The sequence below is a fragment of the Argentina silus genome, assembly GCF_951799395.1.
Source record: "Argentina silus genome assembly, chromosome: Y".
Taxonomy (NCBI): domain Eukaryota; kingdom Metazoa; phylum Chordata; class Actinopteri; order Argentiniformes; family Argentinidae; genus Argentina; species Argentina silus.
Genome location: NC_139654.1, coordinates 20,990,220 through 20,999,376, shown reverse-complemented (window position 1 = coordinate 20,999,376; position 9,157 = coordinate 20,990,220).

Below are 9,157 nucleotides of genomic sequence, written 5' to 3'. Positions count from 1 at the left end.
TACATTTTGGTTCTAATAAGGACAACTACTTTGGTTCTAGTAGGGTTAGGGTTAGAGTTAGATGAATGCTTACAAGAGAAAAACAAAACAAAAATCCGACTTTGTATGATGGATTTAGCTAAATTCTATTTTGAGTGTCTTAAAAATCTAAAGGTCTATCTATTTTGTGAACATTAGATAGAAAGTGACACTCTTTCCTTTCCTATATTTTCCTGCAAGCAGTGTTACTCATTGTCTGTGCAGCTTTGAACAGCTGTGGACAGAGGCAGTATGTTGGGCCCCTGGTGCTCTCTGTCACCCTCTCCTGGATCAATCTGCTCTACTACACCAGAGGCTCCAAACACATGGGCGTATGCCATGTCATGATGCAAAGGGTACAAGCAGGGGCGCCGCTAGAGATTTTGGGCCCGATGAAATAATATAATATTGGGCCCCCCCCTCCAACCTAAACCACCCACCAGCCTAGAAAACCCATTTGACGACCCGTAGTTTAATAGACTGGTAGCTCTAGTGTAGTCTAGTGTTAATTACCCAATACTTAGCCTACTGTCATTGACCATTGATGTATGAATGTCAGAGGTACATGAGTGGCATCTCTCATTACTGTTGTTTTCTGGCAAAAAGACATGTGAATTCAAAACCAGTTTTGAGGAATTCATTGAAATTCAGTGGTATTTGAAATTTTGGTCAATATGTTTCCAAAGTTTGTGAAACGCCAGTAATGCCCCGCTGGCTCTAAACATCTATGTAAAATGTCACAGAAAAGACACAGACCTACTTCATACCCTGCTATTACTATTACTCCTCTGTTTTATCCGCCCGGAAAACAGAGAAGGACCGGACCGAGTCATCTGCCCTTCCGAGTCCTTCTCTGTTTTCCGGGCGGATAGAACGGAGGAGTCTGGCAACGCTTTCTCAGACCTGCTCGGCGGACCTGGAGCATCTGACCATCTCATGCCGCCCATTCTACCTTCCCCCGGGAGTTCAGCTCAATCATCATCACAGCCGTCTACATTCCACCACAGGCCAACACAGAGGCAGCGCTATCGACCCTACATAATACGCTGTGCCGGCATCAGAGCAACCACCCTGAGGCGGCGATGATAGTAACAGGTGATTTCAATCGGGCTAACCTTAAAAAAGTTATGCCTAGACCCGTGGCTCTAACCTCAGTGGTCATGAAGTGCTTTGAGAGGCTGATCAAGGAATACATCTGCTCCTCCCTCCCTCCGACCCTGGACCCACTGCAGTTCGCATATAGACCAAACAGATCTACGGACAATGCAGTTTCCCAGGTCCTCCACACCACTGTCTCTCACCTTGACAGTCAGAAGGGGGGCTATGTGAGAATGCTGTTTATAGACTACAGCTCAGCGTTCAATACCATAGTCCCCACCAAACTGGCTGATAAGATGATTGGTTTAGGACTGAACATTCCCCTGTGTGCCTGGATCCTGGACTTTCTGACGGCCAGGCCACAGGTGGTCAGGGTGGGTAGACACACCTCCAGCTCACTCATACTGAGCACAGGGTCCCCCCAGGGCTGCGTCCTTAGTCCCCTCCTCTACTCCCTGTACACCCACGACTGTGTGGCTAAGTCCAGCGAAAACTCCATCATTAAGTTTGCGGACGACACAGTCGTGGTGGGGCTGATCTCAAACAACAATGAGAAAGGCTACCTGGACGAGGTGGCGGACCTGTCACTCTGGTGTCAGGAGAATAGCCTCATCCTGAATGTCTCCAAGACAAAAGAGCTGATTGTGGACTTCGGGAGAGCACAATAACTAAGGGCCTACACACCGCTGGACATCGGTGGGACTGCTGTGGACAGGGTGAGCAGTTTTAAATACCTGGGAGTCCACATCTCAGAAGACCTGACCTGGACTACGCACATCAGTTCTCTGGTGGGAAAGGCAAGGCAGCGCCTGTTCCATCTCAGGCAGCTGAGGAGTCTCCCGGAGGATCCTTCAGTCCTTCTACTCTGGAGCTGTGGAGAGCATCCTGGCTGGCAACATCACCGTCTGGTACGGTAACAGCACGGCCCAGGACAGGCGAGCTCTGCAAAGGGTGGTACGCCTGGCAGAAAAGACCATGGGAGCTCCAACCCCCCCTCTCCATGTCCTGTACACCAGGAGGTGTAGGACCAGAGCCGACAGGATTATGAAGGACCCTCACCACCCGAAAAATGGATTGTTCCAGCCGCTGCGGTCGGGCAAACGCGTCCGCTGTCATGCAGCAAGAACAGAGAGGCTAAGGCTGAGTTTCTTCCCCTACGCCATCAGAATCATCAACGGTGACCCCACCAGTGCCCCCCTCAAGTCACTCACACACTCACTGACATCATAACACATATGCACACACATAATCATCCATCTGCTGTTTATATTGCTTACTGCTTACTGCATATTGTTTATACTGTCCATACTGTATATTTTTTAGTCCTTCTATTTTTATTTTATTCTATTTTAAAACTTATTGTATTGTTGCACTACTCTGTGGCACTGTCACTTTTGCATTTCACTGTACACTTGTATGCAAGTGACAAATAAAAGAATCTTGAATCTTGAATATTTTTACCACTAGGTGTCAGTATTTAGTTAGAGACCTACCCTGGCTGTAGCTAGTAGATAACTATAAGAAATTGAGTGTAGGCCTTGCTGCTGCAAACTTCCTCAGTAAACAAACTTCCCAGTTCATCCACTTGTCTCCTTCATTTATTGATTCATATATATATACAGTGGGGGAAATAATTATTTGATCCTCTGCTGATTTTGTTAGTTTGCCCGATTACAAAGAAATGAGCGGTCTATAATTTTTATGGTACTTTTATTTTAACAAATAGGGACAGAATATCAACCAAGAAGTCCAGAAAAAACACATTATATAAAGTTATAAATTCATTTGCATTTGATCGAAGGAAATAAGTATTTGATCCCCAAGCAAAACATGACTTAGTACTTGGTGGAGAAACCCTTGCTGGCAAGCACAGAAGTCAGACATTTCTTATAGTTGGTCACCAGGTTTGCACACATCTCAGGAGGGATTTTGGTCCACTCCTCTTTACAGATCCTCTCCAAATCCTGAAGGTTTCAAGGCTTTTGCTTGGCAACTCGAAGCTTCAGCTCCCTCCACAAATTTTCTATAGGATTAAGGTCTGGAGACTAGCTAGGCCACTCCATGACCTTAGTGTGCTTCTTCTTGAGCCACACATTTGTTGCCTTGGCTGTATGTTTTGGGTCATTGTCATGCTGGAAGACCCATCCACGACCCATCCTCAGTGCTCTGGCTGAGGGAAGGAGGTTCTCGTCCAAGATCTTACGGTACATGGCCCCGTCCATTGGCCCCTCAATGCAGTGAAGTCGTCCTGTACCCTTAGCAGAGAAACAACCCCAAAGCATAATGTTTCCACCTCTGTGTTTGACGGTGGGGATGGTGTTCTTGGGATTGTAGCATTCAGCATTTCTCTCCCTCCAAACACGAAGAGTCAAATTTATGCCAAAGAGTTCAATTTTGGTCTCATCTGACCACATCACCTTCTCCCAAGCCTTCTCTGAATCATTTAGGTGTTCATTGGCAAACTTCAGATGGGCCTGTACATGTGCCTTCTTGAGCAGGGGGACCTTGCGGGCACTGCAGGATTTCAATCCATTACGGTGTAGTGTGTTACCAATGGTTTTCTTGGTGACTGTGGTCCCAGCTGCCTTGAGATCATTACCAAGCTCCTCCCGTGTAGTTCTGGGCTGATCCCTCACCCTTCTCATGATCATCCTTACCCCACGAGGCAAGATCTTGCATGGAGCTCCAGGTCGAGGGCGATTGATGGTTATTTTGTATTTCTTCCATTTTCTAATAATTGCACCAACAGTTGTCTCCTTCTCACCAAGCTTCTTGCTGATGGTCTTGTAGCCCATTCCAGCCTTGTGCAGGTCTACAACTCTTACCCTGATGTCCTTTGAATGTTCTTTGGTCTTGCCCATGGTGGTGGAGAGGTTGGAATGGAAGAGATTGATTCTATTGACAGGTGTCTTTTATACCCATAACAAGCAGAGATTAGGAGTACTTTTCCTAAAGTGACAGGACTAATCTGCGTGCCTCATGGGCATATAACCGGTCTGTATGAGCCAGAATTCTTGCTGGTTTGTAGGGGATCAAATACTTATTTCCTTCGATCAAATGCAAATGAATTTATAACTTTATATAATGTGTTTTTTCTGGACTGCTTTGTTGATATTCTGTCTCTATTTGTTAAAATAAAAGTACCATAAAAATTATAGACCGCTCATTTCTTTGTAAGCGGGCAAACTAACAAAATCAGCAGGGGATCAAATAATTATTTCCCCCACTGTATATATTATTATTTTTTTATATATATATTTTTTTCTCTCATATATATATCATGTTTGATGAAGAACTATTTAATTGATATAAGATTATATGATTCACTGCAAGAAATCCACTAAAGGCTTATTTTGATGGACATTGTACATTTAATTGAAAAATATAGTATATACAGTAACCAGCAATCCAGTAAATAAATAAATAAATAAATAACATTTAACAACTTATCAAATAAAATGAAGATTTGAACAACACAAGCAACAAAAATGCAACACAAAAAGGAGATAGGAGATAGGAGGATAGGAGATAACGGGCTTGAGGAGGGAGACATGAAAGGTCGGGTGAACCCGCATGGAGGGGGGGAGTTGCAGCTTGTAGGAGACCGGGTTCACCCACCTAATCACCCGAAAGGGACCCACGAAGCGGGGGGACAGCTTCCGGGACTTGACCCGGAGGGGAAGGTCCCGGGTCGAGAGCCACACCTTCTGGCACGGGCGGAAGACCGGGGCCGGGCGACGCTTGCGATTGGCCTGAAGCTGGGATTTGGCCGAAGCCCTCTTGAGCGCCGCCCGCACCCGTCTCCAGGTCCTGCGACACCGACTGACTTGGGCCTGGACCGAAGGCACCTCTGCTTCCTTCTCTTGCTCAGGGAACAGGGGGGGTTGGTAACCATACTGGCACTGGAAGGGGGACAGACCAGTGGAGGAGCAGAGGAGGGTGTTGTGGGCGTACTCAGCCCAGGCCAGTCGCCGGCTCCAGGTCGCAGGGTTCCCGGAGACGTAGCACCTCAGCACGCCCTCCAGGTCCTGGTTGACGCGCTAGGTTGACACCTGGTTGACACGTTGCCCGTTAGACTGAGGGTGGAACCCGGACGAGAGGCTGACGGAGGCGCCGAGGCTGGTGGCGAACGCCTTCCAGAACCTGGAGGCAAACTGGGGACCCCGATCCAACACCACATCCTGGGGGAGACCGTGGATCCTGAAGACGTGCTGCACCATCAGGTCCACGGTCTCCTGGGCCGAGGGCAGCTTGGGAAGTGGGTAGTGGATAGTGGATAGTGGTGAACCCGTCGGAGGGGGGAAGGCCCGATATAAAATCCAACAAGATGTGGGACCAGGGGTGCTTGGGAATGGGAAGGGGCCGGAGGAGACCCGCCGGGGCCAGACGGGGGCTCTTGCTGCGCGCGCACACCGCACACGCCGCCACGAAGGCGCGCGTATCCCCCTCTGCCATGGGCCACCAGAACCTCCTCCCGATGAATTCCAAGGTCCTGGCGGCCCCTGGGTGACCCGTGAGGGAGGATGCGTGCGCCCACAGGAGTAGCTGCCCACCTTGCCTGACGGGAGTTCAACCGCTTGGCCCCCGGATGTACTCCAGATTCTTATGATCCGTCCACACTTCAAACGGCTAGACGGCGCCCTCCAGCCAGTGCCTCCACTCCTCCAATGCCAGCTTAACCTCCAGCAGCTCACGGTTGCCCACGTCGTAGTTCCGCTCTGCTGGGGACAGCCGACGGGAGAAGAAGGCACAGGGATGGATCTTCCCGTCCTTAAGGCACCGCTGGGAGAGCACCGCCCCCACTGCAATGTTAGAGGCATCCACCTCCACCACGAAGGGCCGAGCAGGATCGGGATGCCCAAGGACCAAGCGCATTGAGGGAGGCTGGACTGGGTGAGGGCGGTCAAGGGAGCGGCCAGGGCACTAAACCCGCGGATGAACCGCCTATAAAAATTGGCGAAACCCAGGAATCTCTGCAGCTGTTTCAGGGAGGAGGGCTGGGGCCAGTCCAACACTGCCTTGATCTTGGCAGGGTCCATATGCAGCTCCCCCCTGGAGACGATAAAACCCAGGAAGGAGACGGTCTCCTGATGAAAAACGCACTTCTCCGCCTTCACATAAAGTTGGTGGCGGAGAAGGCGTTGCAGAACCTGGTCGAACGTGTTGTCTATGTTGGGCCAGGTCCTTAGAAAAATAAGGATGTCATCCAGGTAGACGATAACGGATAGGTCCAGAAGGACGTCATTGACCAGTGCCTGGAAGACCGCCGGGGCGTTGACCAACCCGAAGGGCATGACCCGATACTCGTAGTGGCCCCTGGGCGTGTTGAATGCCGTTTTCCACTCATCCCCCTCCCGGATCCTCACCAGGTTGTAGGCGTTGCGTAGATCCAGCTTGGTAAAGACCCGGGCCTGCTGCAGGGATTCAAAGGCCGATGTCATCAGGGGGAGTGGATAACGATTCTTCACCGTAACGGTGTTCAGGCCCCGGTAGTCGATGCAGGGCCGCTGTCCCCCGTCCTTCTTGGCCACGAAGAAGAACCCTGCACCCGCCGGGGATGTGGAAGGTCGGATATGCCCCGCGGCGAGTGCCTCCTCGATGTACTCCTTCATGGCCAAGGTCTCTGGTCGGGACAGGGAGAACAAGCGACCCCTAGGAGGCATGGAACCTGGCAGGAGGTCAATAGCGCAGTCGTAGGGCCTGTGGGGCGGCAGGCTCTTGGCCCGTAACTTACTAAAGACCTCTGCCAGGTCCCAATACTCCAGGGGAACACCGGTCAGGTCGGGAACAGGGGAGGTAGGTGGCAGTGGGCGGGAAATGGGAGTAAGGGGACTGGATGGACGTGCGTGGACGGTCGACCCTACCCCCAGAAAAACCTGCCCAGTGGCCCAGTTAATCTGGGGGTTGCTGGAAGCCAGCCAGGGGTGACCCAGGACAAGGGGGCAGTCAGGAGCCTCAATGATGAAAAAATGAGCCTCCTCCCAAGGAGCCCCCTCGACCTGGAGGCGCACGGGGATAGTGCGCTGTGTAATCAGGCCAGCTCCCAGGGGCCGACCGTCCAGAGCCCGGACCGGAATGGGCTCCGCCAGCTGGATGAGCGGGACTCCCCATCCAGCCGCCAGGCTCGTGTCCATCAGGTTCCCCGCTGCTCCGTGTAATCTTGTTTTGCGCACACATTTGTTACCATAATGCCATTGCCTTTTTCGGAGGTGCCGTTCAAGATTAGGGAGGACGATTATTTTTGTTATGAGCATGGTGTTATTTCTATTACAGCATATTGGATGACTGTCATTCATATTCCATTCACCCAGGTCGATGTAACATCGATAGGTTTAGGCTTCACTTTGCTCATTGTATTATTCCCTCTAGCGAAATATACTTGCTACGTCCCTTCCCCCAATAATATTCAAATGCATTTGAGTAGAGTGGGAGTGAGTAAGTGTTAATGTTAGTGTGTTCAAGTGTTAAACCTTCTTTGCTTTGTGAGTGTGCTGGAGGGGGGGGGGGGGGCATCTTCTGCGATCACTTGTGTGGTGGTGACATAGGCTCCTTGTTGTGCAGGTTTGGATGAGTTGGGATTGATATACTCACAAATATATGCAACGCTCTCGTGATCAGAGCTGTTTATCGGGTCCGGATGGGTGCACATGGGTATATCAGCTGTAGGCCTAGTGTCATTTACCTGAGACCCGATCATTTCTTGCTTTTCACTTGCACTAACCAGAATGTTATTTACCAGCATTGCTTGTTTAACAGATGATATGCAACATTTTCTCTGGGTCACAACATTTTAGGCAGCACCCCCTTGCGAAATATACGTCCCGGGACGAATAGCCAAAATGCGAGGGTGATCAGATCAGATTGACATACTGACAAATATATGCAACGCTCTTATGATCAGAGCTGTTTATTTGTTTTATTCTCGTCATTGCACATGGCATGTAAACATTTTTGATTGCTTCATGAAAGTTCTCATTTCAATCGTGAAATACATTCAGTGCTAGAGCAGAAAATTCATGACACGAACTGCGCTCTTTGCTTTGTGAGCGCACTGTGTCCATATAGCCTACTGCTGACACTGTACACTGTACACTGTACACTGTAAACATATCCATGATGCTCAACGATGCCTCCTGATGGTTGTTTTGACATCACCAGTGCCGTCGCGACATCGTCACACCAGCGGCTCGGCTCTAAACTTCTGACAACTGTACCGTTCTTCATTCTGTTCCATGCATTACAATGAGCTTACCTCCACCAGCCTCCACTGATAGAACTACATGACATATCCTCACCCCTTCACAGAAGAAGTGACTGCTCCAAGGATGCTGACGAGCTCGCCAAAGAGACGCAAGAAGTCCATTGGAAAATCTTCAACAGGAAATGGTGGCTGAAATTCAGACAAATCAAATGTCAGTTTTGTGGGGTTAATTAAGATTGTAATCGGGGCCGGCTCTACGCAGGGGCAAGAGGGGGCAACGCCCCCTCAAACAAATGGCCTGCCCCCTCAAATCCAAAATTTAGAAGTGAAAAATCCGCCGAAAAAAGCACAAGTTAAATGCTTCCCCTCATCTCTCATCTCCGTGCAGCGTGTCTTCACACAGCCTGCAGTCAGCAGAGATCGCCCCTCTCCCCTGCCCCCTCAGCCCTCCGTAAACATCCAATCACTGTTAGTATGCAAATGAGCCAAGAGCAACCTGACTGTGGTGTCAGGTTTCCAGACAGAGCGGTTAAGACTTTGAGGAAGCAGCTAAAACTCCACTAAACTCGTCGTAGCGACCCGTGAGATAACTAATAATTAACAACAACTAAAACAAAAGTTAATATAACATCCATATATATTTGTGCAGTCAACTGGGGAATAGTCTGCTGTTTTTTCCCCAGTGGGAGTGTTTCTCAAGTCACACAAGCACAGACTAGACACTGTCCGCTGCATGTAACAGACTGAGGACTAGAGATGGGTCGTTCGCGAACGAATGGCTCTTTTTGAACGGCTCTCTTTGGTGAACGTAGGGAACCGATTCTTTTTGGTGAACGATCC